Source organism: Pteronotus mesoamericanus, unplaced genomic scaffold (genome assembly GCF_021234165.1).
Source record: "Pteronotus mesoamericanus isolate MK-2021 breed Mesoamerican mustached bat unplaced genomic scaffold, CSHL_Meso_final contig_33, whole genome shotgun sequence".
In the NCBI taxonomy this organism is placed as follows: Eukaryota; Metazoa; Chordata; class Mammalia; order Chiroptera; family Mormoopidae; genus Pteronotus; species Pteronotus mesoamericanus.
Window position 1 is genome coordinate 4796960 of NW_026555135.1, and position 26650 is coordinate 4823609.

The window sequence follows — 26650 nt, forward strand, 5'->3', positions numbered from 1 at the left end:
AACCAATCCTGAACTTTCCCACTCTAATTTAATAGAAACTCACAAATATTCTATATTTAGAAAAATGTGAAATGTATGAAAAACAAAAATTAGGAGGAAGAGAGCATAGTGTTACAAATTAAAACAGCCTCACAGACGAAAATAAAAAGGAATCGGTTACACTGCCAAGACAGAACATAAAATATGTATGGTCGCATCACCCTGAATATATATTAGTTATAAGAGCAAAAAGAAACCTCTATATCCCAGTGACAGCTGAAGTAAATAATTCATGTAGTGCCCCAGGATAAGACAGCAGAGGCAGAAACCATTGCTCATTCAGTAAAACTAGAGCTGATCTGAAGAATGTGGTAAAGGACCCAGACCTGAAACAATTACTGAGAGCAAGGGAATTGTCTTCAGAGGAAAGGCAACCCTAGGAAAGCACATTTAGACTTGCCCTCGGAACAGAGCTCATATTACTTTAGCCAAACATCATCATTTTTGGTATATATTTACTTATTAGTATGCTAAATGATGTACTAGGCACTTCCACATACATTTTTTCATTTAATACTACCACAGCAATAGTTATACTCCCTATTTCACAGAAAAGGAGTTTGAAGCTCAAAGAGGTAAAGAAACCAGAATAAGAACCCAATCCCTGAATCCAAGTTCAATATACTTTCTACCTCATCCCTGTTACAGTCTATCTCCTTCATTATACAGGTCCCTCCCACATACATTATCTAGTTCTACATTTCTCAACAACCTTGGGAGATAGACATTCAAGATTCCTCATGAACTGATCCCTACCCAACTTTACAGTTTCGAAATGGATGCTGTTGGTGCCTACCCAATACCTACGCCCCTCTTCCTCCTTGCTAATACAGGCCTGATTTTTATCTGATATTCTTCCCCCAGCAGCTTGTAGTACTAAGACAATTTACAAATTTTGGCATGTCATCACAGTCATAGTCAACTGGAGAGCTTGTAAAAACACAGATTCCTGGGCCCTACACCCAGAGTTTGTTTTTTTAATCCCCACCCAAGGATATGTTATTGATTTGAGAAAGAAGAAGGGAAGAAAGGGAGGGAAGGGGAAGAGAGTGAGAGAGAGAGACATTGACATGAGAGAGAAACATCAACTGGTTGCCTCCCATACACACTCAGACCAGGGGTTGAACCCATAGCCCAGGTATGTGCCCCAACAGGGAACTGAATAGCAACCTTTTTGATGTAGATGATGACCAACCTCTACATCAACTGACTGACCAACCTCCAACCAACTGAGACATACTACCCCACACCCAGAGTTTTTGATTAGTAGGTCTGGCACACGCCCTGAGAATTAGCATTTCTAATAAGTTCCCAAGTGACCAGCTTGAAAACTACTGCTGTCCTAAGGGAAAGTTAATCCCTAAACTTAGCTCCCAGGGTAGGTCTTTATTCTACGTCCAAACCTAATAAAGTAATCCTACTCTCCTTGCCACTGATTAGTTCAAGAAATCAGGCTTAACCAATTAGTATCTGGCATGTCCTTAAACCCTTATAGTTCAGGGATGGGCACGTGACCTAAATTGGTCCAACTGTACTAAAGAGAAGAACTTAATCTCCATTTTGGGTGATAAAGTCATTTATCTGTCTCTCTGCCTCTCTTCTGCCTCTCTCCCTATGCCCCTCCCTCTCTCCGCGCTCTTGTCTCTCTCTCTCTCTCTCTCTCTCTCTCTCTCTCTCTCAAACACAGACACACTACTCTCTCCCTACATATATATCACTGTTTAACAAAGAAACATAACTCCTTGACAGTTCCTATTAGCCAGTTTACCACCACGATGGAAGACAACTCAAGGACAAAAGTAACACAAACTTGATATAAATATCAATAAGATTAAAGCCTAATTTGAGCAAGAATTTCTGCTTACAGAATTCCAAAGATATAGAATTTGGTACCAGAAAACGGTACAAGCCACCTGAATACTCTCTATGGCAGGATCTGTAAATTGATTTGTTGAACATCTATTCCAATCCCCTTCTAGCTTTGGGTACTACCCATGTTGGAGAGCAAAAACACTCTATTTCTCAGACTCCCTTTAAATGTGATTTAGTTTATGCTAATCAGGCACTCTCACACTAGTTACTGATTTGGATCTAAATTAAATGAGGGAAGAGACTGGGCATAGGACATCCCTTTTGCTGGAACAAACTGCAACAGAGACCGCATAGATCTAGATCTAGCAATTGTACCAACAGCTTCCTGATTCTGCAGCTTCCACACTATGGCAAAGACAAGAGCATTCTTGAGAGCTCAACTCTTTAATGCAGTTCCTTAGTTCCTGGAGGCTCAGCCTGGGTCTCTATTTCTTCTACTTTTCCAAAGACCCTTTAATCTATCTGGTACTCTTCAATAAATGCTTTTTCTCTGAACTTGCTGGAGTAGATTTTGTTGCTTTCCCCTATTAATAAGAACCCTGACCAATAAACTGCCCTACACTAAAAATAACATATCATATTTACTATTATGTTCCCATAATACCTGACCTTATCCTTATCTTTGCATCAACTCTCCCCTCAATGTGAAATGTCCTCCCTCAAAATTATTCCATTTGCGGAATAATTCCAAAATTATCCACTAACTTTACCAACCAAGATATTTACGTACAGAAGACTTAATCATAGAGGAAAGGAAGAAAATCAGCTTGACAGAGGAAACTGAGCCCTGAAAATGAGTAATACAACATTTGGCAGAGAGGTGACAAGGAGCAAGAAGAGCAGTATTTCAATTATAAAGAAGAACATTCACAAAGGCAATAAGGTGCTGTCCTAAGGTGCTGTCAGTCTTGCCACCAAAGACTGACCCTACAAAGTTCCAACTTCTTAGGGTTAGAAATAATGCCACAGTACATAATGGTTTTTGCTCAATAAATTAACATTAAATACAAGTGATTTTTATAGCCAGTTATCAGTAATTACTAAGCACTAGTAACTGTACCAAAAAATACTATACTAGGAGCTATAGGAAAGTTGCCATAGCAGAGACCACAATCCCCGACACCTGATGATTCACATGCATAGAGAAACAAAGACATCTGAAAAGATCAAGGATGCAACGCAAATACTATAAAGACAAGTACAAAATCATATAAACAATTGTAAAGAAAATAAAAGATTCAAGTCACTGGAGCACCTAAAAGTAGATGTTATTCAGAGAAAAGTTCCCTAAGAGAATTCATTAATTCACCAAATACTTACTAAGCATTCACTCTACACTAAAAATTATTCTAGGTGCTGAGGATACAGGGAAGCAAGCAGACAGGTCCTTGTTTTCACAAGGTTAGATTCTCACTGAAGGGGAATCAGGAACAAAGGTTTCAAGGACAAGGCAGTAAATTAAAGCACTGATCCTTAGATTCACTTTAGCTTCCTTCACCCTGTAATAATAATGTTAAACGACATTTGTTGAGTACTTGTTATGTACCAGAATCTGCTAAGTGCTTTACAAGTATTACCCCATGTAATCCTAGAAACAAACCTATACAGCAGGTACTATCGTTAGTACCGTTTTAAGAATAAGGAAACCAAAACTACAGAGGTTAGGTAACTCCCCTCCCCAGAGCACACAGTCAGGAAGTGGCAGGGCTACAGGATTCAAAGTTAGGGCAGTGGCAGAGGTTTTCACTGCTATGCAATATTGATAGAGGACAGAATTATATTTCCATGAGACATAACTTTGTTAAAACAGGAAGCATGGAATTATTTATTTGGCATGAGTTTTATTATCTATGAGGGTTTGTTTTTTGTCCTTGTCTCATAAAATGAGGAGTCAGATTCCCTAAGCTATGGTCACTTTTCAGCTTCTGTTTCCATGGTTTCAAAAACAATGTGAAAAGGTATTCTGGTGCCTAACCCAGTTGTTAGTGAAAAGGTCCTTTCAAGGATGACACTGTACAGTTCTTACCCACCAGCTGGGACCATGTTCTTCCATGCCTTCATTAAGAAGCACATTAGCATTGTATTAATTACTATAAACAGCTGTAGCACAAACCTCCAGCAGATAGGAGGCTGGAGGCACAGAGAACAAAGGGAGAGCCAGGAAAGCAATGATTGGCTGACCTGGATTCGTTTAGGTCAGGCATGGCATTTGGTCCCTCTGCATTTCTAAGTTCTCATGAATGTGCATGCCCAGGCAGCAGCCCAAAGCCTTCCTCATTTCCATCTCAATCTCCAGGAATAATTACAATGAGAACAAGAGCTACTGAGGCAGACAACAGACTCTGAATATTAAAGTACGCACTAGGCAGGAGCTGGCAAAAGGAAGTATAAAAGAGGTTTTCCTTTTTTACCTAACAAAGTATATTGTCAAATCCTACTCACTCATCTGCCACACAAGCTCTGTACCAAATAATATTTTCAAGGAGCTTTTCCAAATCTCTTCAATTATTATTCACTTCTTCCTATCTCTATACATTTGTTAGGTATCTCCTGTGTGCCAGATTCTGAACTAGGCACCACAGGAATATAAAGAATAAATACAATCCCAACCTCAGGGAACTGAATCTCGTGGGGGAACAGGTAAACAGAGAGGGAGTCTTTTTATGTGAGGATAACTAATATCCACAAATGCCATTTAAGGCAACTCACTAGGGACCAAAATTTCCTCGTAAAAAAAAATCTTAAGTTGATTGGAATTTTAACTTATTAAGATAAACACAAAAATTTTGTAATTTTTTGTCTTTGTAATTCTTAGTTTAACAAAAATTTTTGTTATAATTGTCACTAAGGTAATTCTTAAAACAAAAAAACATGTGTCACTTCACATTTGGCTTTCAACACACAATAAGAGGATCAGTTCTGTCAAAATATTCAAGAGCTTCACCAGTTTTTCCCCAGGGTCTCTCTTAATCCTTTGTTACTAAAATCACTATCCTCTAAATCTCCTATTATGTTATTATTCACATTAATTTGCCCTTTAATTATAAACTGGTTTAATTTTACCTAAACCTCATTCATCAATTTTGTGTGTGTTTCAAGCCATACTCCAACAGAACTTTATTTCAAACTCATAGAGTTCTTCATGTTCTGCAGAAACTTCAGTTTTCATTTTATAATCTACTTGCACTGTAACATTAAATGTTACTTGTCCTATCATCAGAAAGGCACTTACTGACAAGGAGAGTGAAGAGGACAGAGCCCAATGAGAGCTGGCAGGGATGTTTGAGAGGGGACTAATTTTGTAAGTGATTAGTTCCTATGGATAACAAATCAACTTCTATATACCTAATTTTAGTGCAAAGAATGGGGAGAGGGCTATGGAAATTCAGAAAAGCTTAATAAATATTTGGCAAGTGAGTAGATAAGTATGTTATTCAATCAATCAAGAAGTATTTATCAAGCCTTATCAAGTATTTCTGCCTCAGTGGACCAAGCATCGTCCAGCAAACCAAAAGGCTGCTGATTCGATTCCCTATCAGGGCACATGCCCAGGTTGCAGGCCAGGTCCCACTGGAAGCATGAGAGAAGCAACCAATCAATGTTTCTCTCCCTTTCTTTCTCCCTCCCTTTCCTTCTCTCTAAAAACATATAAGGAAAATGTTTTCTAGAAAAGTATTTATTAAAAGCCAGACACTGTTAAACATGTTGAGTACATAGCAAGGAAAGAAAGAAAGTACTAGACTGTCTTAGTCCACTGAGCTGCTATAACAGAATACCATAGACTGGATGGCTTACAAACAACAGAATTTATTTTTCACAGTTATGGAGACTAGGAAGTTTAAGATCAAAGCACCAGAAGATTCAGTGTCTGGTAAGAACTCTTTTCCAGGTTCATAGATGGCTTTCTTCTCACTGTGTCCTCACATGGCAGAAGGGGAAAGGGAACTCTCTGGAGTCTCTCTTCTTTTTTTAAACTAAGAACTTTTGTGTGTCAAAAAATGGAGAAAAATGTCAAAATTTACATATGATTACTTATTGATTCATTCAATAAATGTCTTAAGTGTATTCTTTATTTTTTAAGTTTTTTAATTTTTGTTTTACAGTTGTTCCAATTATTGCCCCTTTGTCCCCCTCCACCCAGCCCACCCCCATTTCCATAGTCAATCCCCATTGTCAATGTCCATCATACATATTCCTTGACTAATTCTGGGGTCTCTTGAATAAGGACACTAATCCCATTCATCAGGGCTCCACCCTCATGACCTAATCACCTCTCAAAGGCCTCACCTCCAAATATCATTACCATGGGGCATTAGAACTTAATATATGAATTTGGAGGAGACATAAACATTCAATCTATAGCACACCCTCAAGGAAATTATAATCATGAATGGTGGATGAGGACTGGAAGCCTACATAGAAGAAATGGCATCCAAGTTGGATCTTGAAGAATGAAGAATATTAATAGCATAGAGGAAGAAAGAATTCCAAGCTGAGGGTACACGGTGACTTGAAAGTGAATGAAATAAATCAGTATTTTTAGAAAGACAGAGTAGGGTAAGGAGAGATGAGGCTGAAGAGGTAGGCGAGGTCAAACTCTAAAGTTCCCTGAGTAACAAATTAATTTACATATCATCCTACAAGCAATGTGGGCACACTGATGGCTGTTGGGCAGAACAGTGACAGGATCAGAAAAACTAGTCCTGGCAGAATAATGGGCAAATAAGATGACAGAAAGACTAGTGGCCTGGACACTAGTTAAGAGGTAATTAAAGGCCTAGAGAAAAAAATGATTATGATCCAAACCAGAGGAGAGGGGATAAAAAAATAAAAACAAATTTGAAAAAGCTTCAGAGATAAAACTGGCACTGTTTGATAATTCATTGGGTTGATAGTGTGAACTCATTCACTCAGCAAATATTTACAACATTCACTGTTCCAGGCACTGTACTAGGAAATGGGTATAATGGTGAGTACACATTACATGATCCTTGACTCCCATGGAGCTGAAAGCCTAAATATATAACAAAAAGTCAAGTAAGTATAGAATTATAAATCATTACAAATGTCATTACAGAAAATAACTAAGTGCTCTAAGAGGATAATAGAGGGGATCTTCCTTAGATTAGAGCAGTCCTGGCTCAGAGTAGATTCTCTGTATTTGTTAACTAAAAGAATAGAGGGAGGGAGAAGCCAGACTTGTGAAACTGGGAAGGAGCACTCCCAGGTGAGAAGAACAGGTGTGAAGGCCCTAAGGCAAGAAAGACTTTCTCAAACCTTGTATAACTGGAAAAAAGAAAAAAAAAAAAAAAAGCCAATCACTCTGAAGGATAGACACTGAAGTGCAGAGTAGTATAAAATGAAGTCAGAGAAACAAAAAAATAAGGGTCAGGTCATTCAGAACCTTATAAATTGTGTTTAAGATTTTATACATTCTCCTAGCTTTTGGCTTTTGGCTTAGAGCAAGCCAAGGTGCAACTTTCCTCACATCTGAGTTCATCTGACACCAGTTACCTCCACGGTGCGGTGAAAGTTTGACCCCAAGGAGATCAAAGTTGTATACCTAAGATGCACCAGTGGGGAAGTCGGTCCCACATCTGCCCTAGCTCCCAAGATGAACCCCTGGCTCTGTCTCCACAAAATGCTGGTGATGACATTAACAAAGCAACTGGTGGATGGAGGTGTCTGAGGATTACATGAAACTGAGCAATGAGAACAGGCAGGCCCTGATCATCAAAGTCCTCAAAGAACCACCGGAAGGCAGAAAAAGGCAAAAAATATTAAGCACAGTGGAGATACTGCCTTTGATGAGATTGTCAAAACTGCCCGACATGTGCGACACTACTGTTGAGCTAGAGAACTCTTTGAAACCAAAATCTCTCGCTAGAGAGATGCTGGGGACTGCCCAGTCTGTGGGCTGCATTGTTGATGGTTGCCACATTCACAACATCAACAGTAGTGCAGTAAGATGCCCAGCTAGTTAAAAACTACAAAAATGATATATCTATATCTATACAGATGTAGATATAGAGATATAAATATATTTCTATTAAAGATTATTTGACAACCAAAAAAAAAAAAAAAGACTGTACACTTTCTCCTAAATAAAACAAAAAGCTTTGACAAGTTTTAAGCAAAGAGCTTAGTTAAAAGACTACTGCAGTACTGCAGTTATCCACTGAAGAGATGGTAATGCTTGGAGAGGTGACAGCAGAGATGAAAAGACATAAATGGATTCAAGAAATACATAGGAAGTAAAATTAACAAAATTGGGGGTGGAAAAAAAAACGAGGATAAGAGAGAAGAGGTGTCAGGGATAAATCTTAAGTTTCTGCTTTGAGCAACTAGGGAAATGAAGATGCCACTTACTAAGACAAGGATAACTGGGGAAGGACCAGATGTGAAAAAGATCAAGAATAGAGTTTCAGACCACATAAAGTAGGAGATGTTGTAAGACCTCAAAGTGAAAATATCAAGTAGACAATTGGGTTTATGCATCTAGAGTTAAGAAGAGAAGTTTAGGCTAGAAATATCTGGGAAAATATAGAAGTTGCCAGCATATATACAGTATTTAAAGGCAGGACTATGAATGAGATCAAGTAGAGAATACAGCATTAGAGGAGAAGAGAAATCTCTCCCCTGAGGACTCCAACATTTAAAATCATGATTGAAAAAAAAACCTGACAAAATAAACTAAGGAATGGTCAGAGGTATGAGGCAAACAAGGAAAGTGATATCACAAAAAGCAAAAGAAAAGCATGTTAAAGAGAAAGTAATCAAGAACAGCAAAAGGTCCAGTAAGATGAGACTGAAAAGGAAATTCCATGGATGCTAACATCACACAAAAAAGGGGGTATTCATACATTATGTGCCTCTTGATGAAAGAACACACCAAAACCTATGAAGTGGTCATGAAAACAAAACAAAACTCTGAATCTGAGCAACCCTCTAGATACTAACTAACAAGTTATATATATAATCAAGGAATTTTTTAAACTGTAACAGAAAGATGAAAAATCCAGACAGTGGAAAACTCTACAGGACAATGTGATTTCTTCAACAAATAAATTGATGGGGGGAGGGGGGTTAAAAGGGAATTTAGAGATTAAAAGACACAAAAGATGTATTAAGAATCTTATGCATAGCCCTTATCAGGATTCTGTTTCAAACTGTTTTTTTTTTAAAGATATGACATTTGAACCACAGCTGAATATTATGATGACATTAAGGGAATATTGGGGGGCATTTGACTATGGTGGTTGGAGGGGAGTTGTTTGCTTATTTTTTAAGATTTGACACCATAGGGTTCATTATGGGCCTTATCAAGAGCAGTTGTGATGAGGTGGTGAGGTAGAAGTAGAATAAAGTAGGCTGCCAAGAAAATAGGAGGTAAGGAAATGGAAGCAGAAACTGTAAACAGCTATTTTAAAAAAAGACTGGCTTTGAAGGAGAGAAAAGATAGGGTTTAGCTGGAGCCTGACATAGGACCTCAAGAATGCTTTTGATTGGTGGGGATGGGGAAAATTGATTTCCTTTAAACAGAACACTTGAATGCTACTTATAAAACTTAGCAGAAAGCAAAATGCAAAGATCAAATAAAGTGAGGTTTCTAAGACGGGACCATGGGAAGAAATCTAAAAGAATGTGAAGGAGCAGGACTTTCTTTGAATCACTTTCTTCATTATAAAGGAAAGGGCAAAAACAAAAATGGATGCAAAGCTAAGATTCTTAGATTTAATAGTAGGAACATGAAGATTCAATTGTATCTACGATACATGAGGCAAAGTCAGGGGTATGAAAGGAGGTGAGGAGAAAGGCAGGGGAGAAAGTGACAAGTTGAGGCAAAGGAAAATAACCCTGAAAAAAAGCAGTTATTTCCAGAGCTAGAAATCACAAGGAGAAAACCAGGTTTGTAGGAATGGGAAATGAGACAGTTAAATAGACCAACCCCTCAAGACATCATTAAAAGAAAGGTTGCATGGTATTTTCAGTGTGTAAACACTAAATCCTATCTAGAGTCCATGACCCAGTATTCCCACCTACTAGAATTTATTCTGAAGAAATAATTTTTGAAAGGCAAAAGCTATGTATAGTATTATAGATAAAATTACAGTGTAATTTATAATAAGGAAAAAAAGACCTAAATGATCGTGATGTTTAAGTTTTATGTGTCAACTAGGCTAGGCTATAGTATCCAGTTACTGAATTAAAACACTAAGTGTTGCTGTGAACATATTCTGTAGATGTGGAACACATCTTTAATCCATTGACTTTTTTAATTTTATTTCTTTTAGAGAGGAGGAAGGGAGGGAGAAAGAGTAGGAGAGAAAAATCGATGTGCAAGAGAAACATCAGTCAGTTGCCTCTCATATGTGCCCTCCTGAGTGGGATCGAACCCACAACCCAGGCATGTGCCCTAACTGGGAACTGAACCTGCGACCTTTCAGTTTGCAGGACAACACTCGATCCACTGAGCCACACCAGTCAAGGCTGCAATCCACTGACTTTAAATAAAGGAGGTTATCCTTCATAATCTGGGTAGGCGTCACCAATCAGTTGAAAGGCCTCAGGAGCATAACTAGATTTCCCTGATAAAGAATTATACTCATTATGTTTTTCTGATAGAAAAGATATAATGGGCCCCCGCTGGTGTGGCTCAGTGAATTGAACATTGGCCTGCAAACCAAAGGGTCGCCAGTTTGATTCCCAGTGTAGGACACATGCCTGGGTTGCAGGCCAGGTCCCCAGCAGGGGGAGCACAAAATGCAACCACACACTGATGTTTCTCTCTCTCTTTCTCCCTCGCTTTCCCTCTCTAAAAATAAAATAAATGAAGTCTTTAAAAAAGAAAACAAATAAACATTTTTTAAGTTTTTTTAAAAAGATACAGTGCCTTTAGGCAAAGAATTGAATATCATCTTAAATTTTATAATGAACATTAAGATGTAACATGGGGAAATGTCTATACATCAAGAAAAAAACAGCAGACTTAGGTCTACATTGTGATTACAACTACGTAAATAAGTATGTTTATATATAAGAAAAAAGGAAACAGGAGACCTCCAGTCAACATGGAGACATAGCTCGACACGCTTCACCTCCCAATGCAACCACTGAAAGAGTTACAACTAAATCTCAAAACAAGTAACACCCAGAACTTTCAGAAAATCAAACTGTATGGATGTCGGACAACCGAAGATTTAAAGAAGCCACAACCATTCAGACAGGTAGAAGGGGTAATGATGTGGATACAGGGCAGAGAGGCAAGGCCAGGCAGTGCGTTGAGGAGAGGCAGTGGCGAAACGGGCATGGGCAGTCCCACATTCACATGTGATGGATAAAAATCAGGATGGAAACCTTGGGAGAGAGCGATCCCAGCCCCAAGACAGACCATATAGTCCAGGGTTCCAGCTTGGGGAAAATAAATTCCCATAACTTCTCACTGTAAAAACCAAGAAGGGTTGGGGTAGCGGAAGAAACGGAGAGATATTCCAGAAAGCGCTTAAAGGGCCCACACAGTCTTAAAGCATACACAAACCCACCCACTCTAGAATTCAAAACCAGAGCGACAGCTGGAAGGGCACGAATAGAATACAGAGCGTGGGTAAAGTGACTGGAAATGGGGCAAGTGATGGGCAAACCCCCAGACGCCAGGCAGTGGCACAGTCTCCTTTCCAAGCCCTCCCCCCACAAAGAGCTACAAAGAGGTAAGGCAGGTTTCCCCATGTGAAAGCTCCACCCCACACAATTTACAGGCGCCCTTTACAGGGAGTCAAAGCAGCTCTACCTCATACATAGAAACAAACAGAGAGAGGCTGTCAAATTGAGGAGACAAAGAAATACGGCCCAAGTGAAAGAAGAGACCAAAACCCCAGAAAAAGAACTAAAAGAAACACAGATAGCCAACCTATCAGGTGCAGAGTTCAGTACACTGGTGATCAAAGAACTCAATGAGTATGGCAACAACATAAAGGAAGAAATTAAAGTTACACTAGGTGAAATAGAGAAAAATCTACAGACTCAACAGTGAAGGGAAGGAAACTGGAATTAAAATCAATGATTTGGAACATAAGGAAGAAATAAACATTCAACCAGAACAGAACAAAGAAACAAAAATTTTAAAAAATGAGGATAGTATAAGCATACTCCAGGACATCTCCAAACATGCTAATATCCAAATCATAGGGATGCCAGAAGGAGAAGAAGAAGAGCAAGAAATTGAAAACTTATTTGAAAAAATAATGAAAAAAATCTTCCCTAACTTGATGACAGGAATAGAAATACGAGTCCAGAAGCACAGAGAATCTCAAAAAAAGTCGGACCCAAAGAGGACCACACCAAGAAATATCAGAGTTAAAATGCCAAACGTTAAAAATAAAGAGAGAATTTTAAAGCAGCAAGAGAAAAGCAAAGAGTGACCTACAAAGGAGTACCCGTAAGACTATCAGCTAATTTCTCAAAAGAAACTTTGCAGGCAAGAAGAGACTGACAAGAAGTATTCAAAGTGATGAAAAGCAACAACCTGCAACCTAGATTACTCTATCCAGCAAAGCTATCATTTAGAACGGAAGGACAGATAAGGTGCTTCGAAGACAAGGTAAATCTAAATGAGTTCATTGTCACCAAGTCATTATTACATGAAATGTTAAAGGGACTTATTTAAGAAAAGAATATCACAACTATGAACATTAAAAAGGCGGAAAAGTTGAAGCAAGATGGCGGAGGAGTGAACGGAGGTCACACTGACCTCCTCTCAGGACCAATCAGGAATTGCAACTAAATTGTGGAGAAATCACCTGGAACAAACAACTGAACAACACAGAAAAAGTAGCCTTAAAACCTCGGACAGAAGAATCAGCTTTAGCACAACCTAACTGGTAAGGAGTGCGGTAGAGACTCGAGTAGGCTGGCAAGGCACCCAAGGGCAGCAGCACCAGAAGGATGTTGAAATGGCCAGTTGGATCCCCCTGAGAAGAGTGGGGTCTAAACCATAAGCAGGGATCTCCAGCCTACAGCACCAGAGCACAAAAAGTACAGATAACAGCCAGCTGTGAAAAGCAGCAGTGTTGCTCTCTGCTAGAGACAGGCGGCTGTAGATGCAAAGAGTTTTAAAGGGCCAATGATTAATTTTTATTTCCAGCCACTTACACTGGTCTCCGGCAAAGGTAGGGGCAGAGTGGCCTAGAGTTGCCTGAGGAGAGACTGGGGAAGGAGACTTTGGGGAGAGAATGGAGAGAGTGGCCAGCGGGATCCTGGTGCTGACTCCTCTATATGACAATAGACATCTGGCTCAGGCAAACCACTCTCCTGAGTAGCAGCGGGGTGAGAGGACCCAGTAACCCCGCCCCCAGGCGGGACTCTGCCCCACCATGTGGTGTCTAAGCCTGACTGTTGAGTGCAGAGTGACCAGATTAACAACTGAAGGAGACAGCCCCAGACAGTAGATTCCTGGAAGTCTCGAACAGACTGCCTAAGGTCAGACAGGGTCAACATCTGACATCATTCATCAGAGGAAGGTCCAGAAAGAACAAACATGGTCTCCTACCACAGAAGTTCACAGCACAAAGTCAGGAAATCAAGACACATCAATTGAAGAAACAGAAGCAAAAAAAAAAAAAAAGAAGAGTCTCCCACAAATAATGGGAAGACAAAGAAACACCCCCCAGTGGAAGGGAAAGGAGGAATCTCCAGAAAGAGAACTAATGAAATAGAGGCAAGGACTCTATCAGATATTGATTTCAAAACAATGGCTCTACGGACTCAATGAGCTCAGTGACCTCAGAGAGAATTACAAAAAAAAACCACAGGGAAAATACAAAGAACTTACTACAAACTATATCAGCATGAAAAAGGACATAGAAACTATCAATAAAAGGCAAGAAGAAATGAAGAAGACAGTTTTCGAGTTGAAGAACACAGTAGAAGGAATCAAAAGCAGGCTAGATGAAGCAGAGGAACAAATCAGGGAGCTGGAGGTCAAGGTAGAAAAAAGCTCCCGGAAAGAGCAAGAAAATGAAAAAAGACTCAAAAAGCATGAAGAGGTGTTGAGGGAAATCCAGGGCAACCTGAAGTGTCATAATATCCACATTAATAGGGATACCAGAAGGAAAAGAAGAGGAGCAAGGGATAGAAAACCTGTTTGAAAAAAGTAATGATGGAAAACTTCCCTCATTGGAGGAAAGAAAAAGTCACACAAGTCCAGGAAGCACAGAGGGTCCCATTCAAGACATACCCAATGAGGCCCACACCAAGAATCATCATCATTAAAATGGCAAATATCAAAGACAAGCAGAGAATACTAAAGGCAGCAAGGGAGAAACAGATAACATACAAGGGAGCCCCGATACAGCTATCAGCTGACCTCTCAACAGAAACAGTACAAGCCAGAAAGGAATGACAAGAAATATTCCAAGTCATGAAAAGCAAAGGCCTGCAACCAAGACTGCTCTACCCAGCAAGGCTCTCGATTAAAATGGAAGGTGAAATAAGGAGTTTCCCAGACAAAAGATGGCTAAAAGAATACACCTCCACCAAACCAGCATTGCAAGATATGCTAAAGGGACTGCTTTAAAAAGATGAAGAAAAAGTCTATGAATACCCAGTTCCTTTCACAGTCACCAATACTTGATATTACCAATATTTTTAATACTTTTTAACCTGATTGTGACAATGATGGTAATTTTAATTGTTACTTTATTATTTGTTGAAACTAAACCCGTTTTTGTATAGTTCTTGCCTATTTCTATTATTTTTAAAAAGCTTTAAGTGACTTTTTGGTATTCTTTATCCATTTTTTGACTAAATGTAGAATTTCTCCCCTAAAAATAAACTATTAACCCTTTTTTAGATGTGTTGCAAATACTTTATTCTATTACTTGTCCTTTAATTTTTTTATATAGTCTATAATTTTTTGTATAGTCTTAAATGTTTAATACAGTCATATTGTCAATTTTTTTATAGCTTCTGGGTTTGAATATTTTACTTCAGTCTAAGAAAAATATTATTTTGTATTTTCTCTGAAAACTCCTTAGATATTACATATTGATTTTTAACTCACCTGAATATTTTTGGTATAATATGTGAAGTAGGGCTTTATATTTGTTTTACTTCAAGTAATAGTGGTTCATGCACCTTATTTGTTGAATAAGTCTTATTTTCCCCAGTGATCTGAAAGAGCAATCTAATCATATTTTACACTGTTAGACAGATATATACGTTTATTTCTAGGATGCTCATTTTATTTCATTGATCTACTTGATTATTTCTATGCTGGTGTCATATCATTTTGATTGCTGAGACTTTATAATGGATTTAAATTTTTTAATATCTTATCATGGATTTTCACATTTAAATAATAAATAAATAAAATCAATCTGGAAAGAGAGAAAGAAACTAACTAGCTCCTACCTTTTGTGACAACATGGATGGAACTGGACAATATTATGCTAAGTGAAATAAGCCAGTCGGTGAAAGACAAATACCATATGATCTCACCCATAAGTAGAATCTATCCAACAAAACAAACTAAGGAACAAAATAAATCACAGGCAAGGAAACATGGAACAGACTGAAAGTGCCCAGAGGGGATGGGGAAGGAGGACAATGGTGGAAAGAAGGGGAAGGGACTAGACAAAGAACATGTATGAATGACCCATGGACACGGACAAGACAGTGGGAATTGACTGTGGGAGCGGGGATCGGGATGGGATGGGTAGAGGACAACAAACGGGGGAAAACTGATATAACTATAATAGAATAAATATGATTTAAAAATAAAATAATGTGCAAAAGAAAAAGAAAATTGGGATTAATCAATTTAGTTATCAATATTTGCTTGTTTATTTTAGCTTACAATGATAGAGAACATTCTACACTCAAGACACTGCTAAAAGTGCTGGTTCATCTATTCATTCTGGCACAATAGAGGTAGGAAGGGAGTTCGGGCAGTCACTAACTGTCTTCTTATCTATAAAATCAGATTTAATAATCCCTTCTCAGTCCCTCAGGATAAACTAGAATATTGCAAAGAACAGCATTTTGAATGGTCCCTTCCTACCACCCCAACTTCACCTTATACCATTCACTCTTACTCCCCATGCATCTTTTTTCAGTTCCTCTATGTTTAGCTAAACCAGCACTATCTAAGCCGCTAACATGAGCTAGATAATGTTCTTAAGTTTTCTAAAAACTATATTTTAAAGTTAAAAAATTAATCTGAAAATATATTTTAACACAATTTATCTTTACATATTAACATTATTATAAACAATATAAAAAGTTATTTTAAATTACTTTTTCAGTACTAAGTCTTCAAAATCTGGTATGTATTTTATACTTACAGCATATCTGTATGTGAACCAGCCTCATTTCAAAAGCTCAATAACCACACTGGCTAGTAGATACCATATGGAACAGAACAGCCCTAAAGTTTTACTTTGAGGATCATTGTGCATTTGAAATGTTCCCTCTGCCTGATGTGCTGTATACGCCATTCGCTGCATGACTAATATCTACTTATCTTACATACCTTAAGAACATTATCTCCTTGCCTTATCACTCCAAAATTCTCTACATTTGTCCTTTTTGACTTTTGTAGGACTTATCAAAACCTGCAACTAATTATTTGTACATTTAATACTTTTCTCTGCATTTCCCCTTTGGAATGTAAGCTTTATAAGAGAAAGGGAAGGACTATTTCTGTATGCTTTATAATTGTACCTTTAGTACTAAGCACAATGCTTAATACATAGGAAGCAATCAATAAATATTGTAGACTAACTTAAAAATAAATAGAAGCACTGTAGAGATGTATTGATTTTATACACTGTACGTATAAAGTGTGTGTGTTCTGACCCCTACTCTACCAGCCCGTAAATAAGAATATGCTCAGAAGCCATTCTCAGCTGGCGTTTACAAAGCAGTCAATTCCAGACAATTCTCTGACAAGTGGAAATGGATAGAAACAACATGATTTTTTGAAAGAGAGCAAGCTGTAATTAGCTTTTACCGTTCAAGGAACCAGGAACTTTTTTAAAGTGAAGGGTAAATGAAAGAAGTACCACTGGTGAAGATAATACCCAAATGATCAGGAGCCAATGTCAAATTTGGGGACAGAAGATAGGGATTTAAGATTCCAATTTGCAAACTCCCAGCCAGGTTATAATAGATAAGCCACTTAACCTTTTTGGATATGTAAAAACAAGATGCCTTAGGACAGAATTAAATTAAATGACACCATATATAAAAGTGTTTGAGAACAGTAAACCCTAATTGTCTTTAGGTTTCTCAGGAAACCTGGATCTTCAAAAGTCTCTCATTATGAATTTTCCCCCTTTGCTCATCTGGCCTTTTGCTTAAAGTTACCTCACAGATAACATATAGATAACTTGAACTAATCAAGCAAAATCTATCCTGACACCAAATAAAAATCTCAGACTCTGAATTGGTCAAATCCCAGATAGGAAAATGATCTTAAATGGAAAGAAAGTTTATAAAATAGTAACTCCCCAACAGGTGATATGGGGATTAAGAGTCCTTCCAACTGTCCCATGTCCCTCTCCATCCATCCCCCAGTCTGAAAACTTAAATTTTGCCTCTCTAGCCCATTGAGAATTCTTTCCACGGAGAAACACTGTTACTGATTGACTATGTTCTAGTGCAGCAATTTCCAATCAGTGTGCCCCAAAATTTAAGTAATTACTTTATGTGAGCCATGAGATCAAAAAGGTTGAAAATCACTGTCATAATGTCCTACAAGAAAAGAGTGAGGGCAGGGAGGAGAAGAGAAAAAAAATCATTGTCATAAAATATTTGAGCTGGGAAGTTGGCATCAAAATTAATACATCTACATAACAGCTAAGGAAAACTGAGGTTCAGGGTGGTTAAGTGACTTGCCATGGTCACACAGTAATAATCATAAAAATATCTTCAAATCCCAACTTGATCTCTCTGCTTCTAAAATTTCTCATCTATAAAATGAGTAGAAATCCATAAAATGATTATTTTGAGGAGCAAATGAAAAAATCAAAAGTAAAGAGACTGACATTGTGAAAGTTTTCAATAAAAGACCAGTTGTGCCCTGACCCATGTGTCTCAGTTGACTGGGTGTCGTCCCACAAAGCCAAAGGTCACCAGTTTGACTCCCAGTCAGGGCACATACCTTGGTTGCAGGTTCAGTCCCCAGGTGGGGCACATACGAGAGGCAATCAACTGATGTTTCTCTCCCTCTCTTTCTTCCTCCTTTCCCCTCTCTCTATAATTAAATAAATAAAAGTTTTTTTAAATAAAATAAAAAGTCAGTTGTAATGAGGCTGATGATGTTGACTGGCTCCTGATCTCAGTTATCTTTAACATAAACTGAAGTTGGGGAAAGAGGATAGATACCTGGGAAACAGGGAAATCACTTCCCAAACTCATTTTTTGAAAAGATTAGAAGGAAACAGATAAAGTGATACTACCAGTCATCATTCTACAATGAAACTCTACTATGATGGATTTGTTGGGTTTGGTTTGAGTTGTTTTTTTTAACCTTTTATTCTTCTGTATTCTCCAAATTTTCTCTGAGAATCATGTATCACTTTCTTAGTAAAAGAAATATAAATGTATTTTAAAACAAACATCAGAGGCTGAGTGAAGACAATAAAACTGGAAGGGTAACTAACTCTGTGACAATACTTTAGCTCACTGGACCCTGGTTATCAGCTCCTGGGGAAAAAAAAAAAAAGTATTTCAGTGATTAAGGAAAATCCTAGGAAATGCCCCCAGAATCTTGGAGATAAAAGCACTTTGATAGGCCATGTAGTACGAACTCTCAACTAATAAGCAATATCAATCAAGCACTTTACTACTTATATATTGCTGTGCATTTATCTATGGAGCTCACCTGATGACCCTCACAAGACAGAGAAGGTACAGGACAGCTATGGTGTGACAGAAGAAGCATGAGTCAGAAGAAGCTCAAGAGTCAGCAGGACCTGGCTTCATCTCAGACCTTTGCTATACAGCCTCAGGCAATTCAATTAACTTCTATTTTCTCTTCCATACAAATGAGGTAAAACAATACCAGTCCTAGCTAACCCAAAGAGTTGTAGAAAGACTAAAGTGAGATAGTATCAGTGAAAGTACTTTGTACACTACAGGAAAGGCTCTTCATCCCCAGGGCCTTTCCTTCCTCACTGCTCTTACCACTCCAGACCTTGCATCTACACTCTAAGTGTACTAAACCAGTCAAGGCTCCTCAGATATGCTCTCAAGCCTTCTACTCCTCAGAGTGCTCCCTACCTTACAGGAAGATCTTTCCTTCCCTCTCTTTCTACCCCTCCCCCACTGTACTTGATTAAGCCATGCTCATTTCTCAGAATCCAACTTAGGTGTCACTTCCTTAAGAATGTGTGCTAGGGTACCCCCATTTCAGATGGAGTAGATGCCTTTTCTCTGTCTTCACATTGCACCAGCATATATCTCCAGGTGCCATTTTTGTCTCAATACAGTATTACTGTCTATAGATACCTCCCTTTCTCAACTGTGAACTTAAGGGTGGGGACCAGGTATGTACCATCTTTCTTCAGCACCCATAACAATGCCTGATGCTTAATGTGTGTAGGGAATTAACTTTAAATGAAAATTAAAACATTAGTTTTCATCTAATAAGTACATAAGACATTTATGCAAAATATAATATAAAGCAGTCCTTCTCAACCTTGACTGCATATCAGAATCACCTATAAACCTTCAAAAATAGAGATCCCAAGACATCTTGATTAAGTGGACTTGCGATAGAGCCCAGGCAATTTTTTTAAACATCTTAACAGATGGTTCAAATGCACAGCCAAAATTAAAAACCACTGCTCTATGTTAATTGTAGTCATAAAATTAAAACAATTCTACCTAACATCTTTGTAGCTGAACATCTTACAATTCATTTTCACATACATTATTTAATTTTATCTTCACAACAACTTTGTGAGTTAGGTATTATTTATTTTTTTTAAATGAAAAATATAGAGATAAATAAGTTAAATGTCCACATAGGTCTTTGTCCTATTCAAATTTAGTGTTCTCCCTCCTACATCTATCTCCTTCCCTAGAAAGTGATAGATAATACAGTCGCAATATACAAATTACTATGAGGACAAGTGTTCAAATGAGGAAGACATTAATCCCAGCTTTGCGGGACCCCGGGAGAGAATAAAGCAAGCTGAGCCTTGGAGATCTATGCAGGCAGATGAAGGTGGAAGCCACACATATACTGTCACTGTCATTTATCATCCCAAAAGATTCAAAAGGCAGATTCCATAAAGAAGAAAAGTGTTCTTGCCAGCCTCCGTTGGTACTTAGAGTCTGAAAAGGAAAGGGACAGCAGCACTGGAAAGGGATGGAAGTAGGGAAGTGACAGAGGAAAGCCCCATAAGCCAGAATGAACTTCCCAAAGCTGTATGCAAATTACCTCCTCCTGGCTCCATGAATAAGAGCCAAGACATAATGGATTTTTTATAACTAAGGCTTAGATCCATTTTGGGAATTAATCAATACCAAACAAAATCAAATTAGTGAGGAATCAATAACCTCCAGTTCTCTCTAGACTTATTACTACACTATTGCAAGAGCGGGGATAATCTGCGGGATCCTAACAGAGATGATTTCCCCATCTCAAAGACCAGAGGATGGGAGAGTGAAGGCAGTTACTCATGAAATATAAGACTTAACACAAGAGCAGAAAAATGTATTACATTATGTTAATAAATGTATGATGGCAAAAGGAAATGAATATTCAGAATACTGGATAAAGTCGGATCTCTCAGCTTCAGTAGAGAGGTGTTATTTGTAAGTGTACAATATCATGACCATCTGACATAGAGTTTTATCAGCAATTTTTTTTTATGGATTTCAGTCAGGATTTTCTTAACGGGACGAGGCTAAAGAGATTAAGAAACATTCTAAATTTCCAGTGCACCCCAGTTTAGTTTGATAGCATTTAAAAGGCAATATGATATAGTGGCAATAGTAAAGCACTACACTTAAATTCAAAAAATGTAGTTTTTAACCAATATTTAACCAATATTTAGTCATTTGCTAATAATGTGCCTTTGAGCAAACCAAGACTTCTATGATCCTCAGTCTCCTAACTCTTGTAAAATGGAAATACCTATCACACAGGGCTGTTGTAAAGACTGAACAAAAACACCAGGGCAGATGTTAGTCTTTTCCCTGTAGGAAACATAAATGTAAATGCATGTAAATCTGTCTTCACCAATCTTTCTGTGCAGAAAAGAAGAGAGCAAGCTAAATGACGAACAATTTTATTTTAACTCTCTCAGCAATATACTTGCCAAACATCCCTATATCCTCTACTTGGAAAAATTACAGCATCTGAGTAATGAACGTAACACATAACTGCTCCTATCAAGTGGATATTGACTGAAATTGAAGTCTGCCACTTCCTCAGCAAAGCCTTGAACAAGTTCCCTTTGCCAGCCTGAGCTCAACCTCCTTATCCATGAAAGAAAGGTACTAGCAATCATCTTACATGCTTATTTTAAAGACTGGAGAAGACGTCTCACATAACGTCTGGTACATAACAGGTGTGCAATAACCTGTTGTTAATATGTTTACTACCAGCTAACAACTAGCTAACCAACTATACTTTTCAAAGATTTCTTTATATTCAATATTTTATTTAGTTCCTTCATTATCTTGGAAGCTGGTCATAAAAACTTTTGCTATCCCCGTTTTACAGGTAGAAGAGGCACAGAGATAAAATTACTTCCATAAGGTCATGCAGTAATATAGGAACTAAAGCTAAGCTCTCCTGACTTTCTCCTGGTTTCATTGTCCCCCCCGCCCCAAATTACAGTATTAGTCTTTAGGAATTAAAATGACATCTAAGAAACAGTGTATACTTTTGGTAACCTTAAATTTCTCTTTTCAACATATAAAAAAAATTTTTTCCCTACTTTCTGGTTATGATTTAGAAAGATGAAAAGGGAGAAAGGAAAATTCATTAAAACCAGAAACAACCAAATAGAGAATTAACTCATTAGCAATTGCTGATTCTACCCTCATTTTTGTTTTCGTTTTCAAACTCTACGAGTATGCATCATTTTTTTACCCCTCATTTTATCCCTTCATTTCAGGACTTATCACACCGTGTTGGGATATCTTTAACTACTTAAAGACTTGAATTATTTGAACATGCTGTCCCAACATGAGGCCTGGCACATAGTAGGGAATAACTGAATAAATCTTTATAAACAAGTGGATGTACAAATGAAGCCGATCTCCAAGAAGGAAGGTGGGAAAGGAGAAAACTGGATATTGTATCTTAGGGCTAATAAGTGAAAGAAAAATATATTTTAAAAGCTTCATAAGGAAGAAAAACCTTTGTGTAGAGTCAAACAGGCCCCTGTATGGCTTTATGTATCACTAGAGAAAGACTAAACCACAGGAGATCCGGAAGAGACAGTTTCAAGTTAAAAGGCTCAAAAGTTAGGGTGTTTATTTAGACTTGCAAAAACCAAGTTGCACATTCCTAAGAAACAATCCTAGCTCAGGATACTTCTACAGTAGTTTTCAGGTCTTGACTAGAACAAAAGCCAAAAAATCCTGCAGGTTTGGTGGAAAAAGACAGATATAAAAGGGGGGGTGAAGGAAGCTCAGTCTAAAATAAATCCCAGAAAAATGTTAGAATCCACTTGTATTTTAATATTAAAGCATGGTCCTCTTCACTCTGAAAACTATTCTTGAATAAAACCCCAATGTAGCAGCTGGCAATAAATGGGACTAAATCTTCTTATTCATTCAACAAATATCTAAGTGCCTTCATACAGTCACTATTCTAGGCACTGAAGTTAAAGCAGTAAATAAAATTCTCTGCTCTCAGGAAGCTTTCGATCTAGTGCCAAAAGATGGACAACAGACAGGTGGAATGGAAGGAAATGTCAGGCACTAAGTACTCTGAAAAAAGGAGGGAGAGAGCAAGAGAGCTGGCAAGGAGCTGATTTCACCAACAGCTGATCTCTTAACCCAGTGGTTTTCAAACTTTAGCAAGTATCAGAATCACCTGGAGAGCTTGTTAAAAGCAGAGGTTTTAGGGCCCCAAATCCAGAGTTTTTCATATGTAGGTCAGGGATAGGACAAACAATCTGCCATTCCAACAAATTCCCAGATTATGTTGATGGTGCTGGTGGAGAAACAACCCTTAAGAGATCATTATTATACCCCAAAGGATTAGATATCATCTATCTCCTGGGTTTTGACTTGCTTCTTCATTCATACATTCATTCACTTCAAACACTTATTCAGTGCAAGGAACTTTGTTAGACACTAAAAACTAAACAGATCTTGCCCTCAAGGAAATTCATAGGCTAATGGTAAACACAGGCACCAACTCAAATAATTCCAATAGTGCAATAGAGAGCTATAAGAGTGGTATGTGCAGGAATCAGAGAATGAAGAAGCAATTCATTCTATGGAAGTAACAGGAGGAGAGACTAAGGGATGGCTGCTTCCAGAGATCCATCCAACAAGCACTTCTCCACAGACAGGTAGAAGGTGGGAGGCCAGCATTCCAGGGAGAAAGAACAGCACAAGCAAAAGCAGAGATGAGAAAGAATATGGCAGGGCAGTTATGAAAAGTGAGGTGGCAAAATCAGGCAGCAGGCTGATCTCTAAACACTTCTTATTCAGGTTAGAGTTTGAAAATTTCTGTTTAGGCAATGACTAGTCTGGGGAAAGAAAAAGGATGTGATGAGTTTTGTTTTACAAAGACCTCTCTAGATAGAGTGCCCTCCCTTCAGAAAGCACTGCTTCCTCCAAGCCCAGCACAGGGCCTCATGACATGTGCTTAGTAAATGCATATTGAATTGAACTGAATTGAACAAGCTTTTCATCAAGTGCTGTCTTAATGGATGTGAGGCAGGTCACCACCTTCCCTCCAGGACTCACTTTAGCCAGAACAAGACTTGTAAAACAGGTCCAGCAGCCTCAATTATTGCACACTACTCCCTGTACAGCTGGAATCCCCTAGAGATTAGAGCGGGCCTTCATCTTTTACATGTCTACCTCACCCACTAGACTTTGAGCTCTTTCAAGACAGGGAATATCTTAACAGGTAGACTCTAAATCCTCATAGTCCTAGCAGGAGGCCCGAAACACAGCAGCTCTCCAGGCTCCAGTAATGCAGGGTCAGCGAATGACTGAATAAGCAAATTAGCCAGATAAACCCATGAGCTTATGCAGGTAAGGATATGGATAAGCCTCAGGGAATGTTTCAGGGTCGATATTTCCAAAACCCTTTTTGAGAGGTAGAGTTTCCAGCTGAGGTACGGTGGATTTCACATGCACCTGATTGAGGATTTCCCAAACAGAAACAACAAAAACAACGTTACAGGTGCTATGGTAAATCCTGCACGCCTCTGAGGGCTCCAGGGAGAAGTCAGATTTGCCTGAGAGGAGTTTGGGAGTGGATGCGAGCAAACATTTCAAAGTGGGGAGAAGCAGGGGTTCTTCGGTGGTCTTGAAAGCTGAGTAGGTACTTGATACCTTCCTGTTTCTAGGGCATAAAAACAAACTCCTGGAACTTTAAGGCTGGAAGTGAGCTGCTCAAGGTCACACAGGAAGGAGGTGAGGTCACAAGGTAAGATCAAGGAGGCATCTGTGTACTGTTGACTCCTCTGTTTTCTCCCAACAAAATTGAGAGACCCCAAAAACACAGTATCTGGAGAAAAGATTTTTCTCAGGAGCAATTCTTAAAGGCTAGATTAATGAATTTGAATTTTTACCGGTAACCATAGTACCAACCCTTCCCTTCACCTTTCACAATTCCGGTGAAAAAAAGCCTAAGATAGTTATCCAAAAAAAACCATAAGACAGTTATCCAAGGAGTTTAACAAGCACAAGCACTTTGCTCCCAACACCCACAACTTCTCAAGCATTCTTCCAAAAACACTCCCACCAATGTTTGCCGTGAAAATATTCAAAACAGTAAAGGCTATATAATAGTCGTGTCTTTTGAAGTAAAATTAATGAACATAAGATAATTCTCGTCTCCCTGTTTGGTTTTAACTCCACAAGTTACCGAGTATTACCGCTGTGGGGGAGGGGCTGCAGAAGTCAGGCTCCATCTAGTTGAATTCTTCAAGGAGTTGAACCCTACAGGTGATTCCCCCGGCCCGGACAGGGGTGATTTTTCCATGCAGAACAAATCGGACGCCGCTTTGCTAGGCTTCCCGATCGGGCAGGCCAAGGGGAGCGCTGGAGGACCGCAAAGTTCGGGAGGGAGTCGCTCCCAGACCCGAACCTGTCGGGTATCCCGGCCCCTCCCCCGCCCCTGCCCTCTCCTAGGTCCCCCACGTCCCCCAGAGTCTGAGACCTGCAGCCGCGCGGGTGAGTGCACAGGGGGCCTTTGTTGGTCCGACAGAACCACCAACCTCGCGGGGCGAGGGCCCCGCCTCATCTCACCTGGAGCCCTCGCACCCGCCGCGGGGAATGAATGGGCCCAGGGCCCCCACCTCGCGCCGCCCCCTCCCCCGCGCCCCAGCCGGGCAGCCTGAGACGCCAGGGGTACCGGCCGGAGGCCGGCGCTCACCTTCCGCGCTCGCTCGGCTCGATTCGGCTTCTCCTCCTCCTCCTCCACGCCGGTGGCGGCGGCCGAGCCCGGTAGTGAGCGCGCGAGTGTGCGCGAGGGGCCGCTTCACTTTCTCCCCGCCGCCGCTGCGCGCTCGGCGCCTCCCCCACCCTGCTCGGCCGGGGCCGGAGTCCCCTCAGGACGGGGAGGGGGCGGGAAGCAGCCCGGCGACAAGGGTGCAGGGCTGCTGTGGGGGGCGGGGATGAGCAGGCTGGGGAGGCCTCTGGGGCAGGAGGTGGGGAGACCGAGAGTTCTTTGAGGGGATCTTGAAAGCGCGGAGCTCCGCGAAAAAAGGGATGAGAGAAAGAGGGGAAAGCGTCGGTGGAGTAGGACGGCAGAGCCGGTGAGGGAGGCGAGAGGGACGCGCTAAAGGGGAGGGAGTGTGCGGGGGAGGCCGTGAGGGGCGTCTACTGTGCTGCTGGCACCTTGGGCTCCAGCTGCAGCCGCGGCCCCCGCCCGCAGTCGCGCTATTGTACGCCGCGGAGCCCGGCCCGACAGCCTGTCCCACCGGCCCCCACCCCCTCCCGGGCGAGGCCGCGGCGCCCGCGGAGTCCCGCCCGCCCCGCCTCCCGCAGGTGGGAGGGGGCGGGGAGGCCTGGACGGACCTACGGGAGCGCGGCCAGCCCAGGCGTGGGGGAAGGCGAGCGCCTGGGTGACGTCATCGGCGCATGACGCCAAAGGCTAGGGAATCACCCAGCGGCCGCATGACGTCATTGCTCGCGGGTCTCTGCTCTCCGCTAGCCCTCTACCGCTGCAGGCTCTGCGATTCGTCCTTTGTAGGAAGGCTTTAGGGCGATTTCTCGGGGGCGTTAATGGTGTGGTCAGGGTGGTAAAAGACTGCTAAGCCCCTGGCCTTGTGGTCCACTTCGGGTTCCAAAGCACCAACACAGGAGCTAGAGCATAGCCGAGAGCAGAATTTGAAAAACTACCCCATCTGTGACCTCAGAGCCAGGCATTTATAATACGATTTGGAGTGGGGTTTTTGGGGGGGGGGAGGGGGACGGTAGGGGTGAACAAAAAAATAATAATAGAGATTTGAACTATTGTGTACTGGCATTGAAAACACGGGCTTCGTTTCCCGTTTCTCTTCTACCACGGAGACTGCGTTCAACCCAA

The 26650-nt window shown here is 40.1% G+C and overlaps 1 protein-coding gene across 1 annotated transcript in view; it reads right to left on the reverse strand.

Annotated features, from left to right (window-relative positions):
- PAK1 (p21 (RAC1) activated kinase 1) overlaps positions 1 to 25929 on the reverse strand; it is a 142082-nt gene extending 116153 nt beyond the window's left edge. The window contains exon 1 of the mRNA XM_054576310.1: positions 25496 to 25929. The gene's annotated coding sequence lies outside the window, so the exon portion shown is untranslated. The remainder of the gene's footprint in view (positions 1 to 25495) is intronic.
- Between the last annotated feature and the right edge of the window lie 721 nt (positions 25930 to 26650).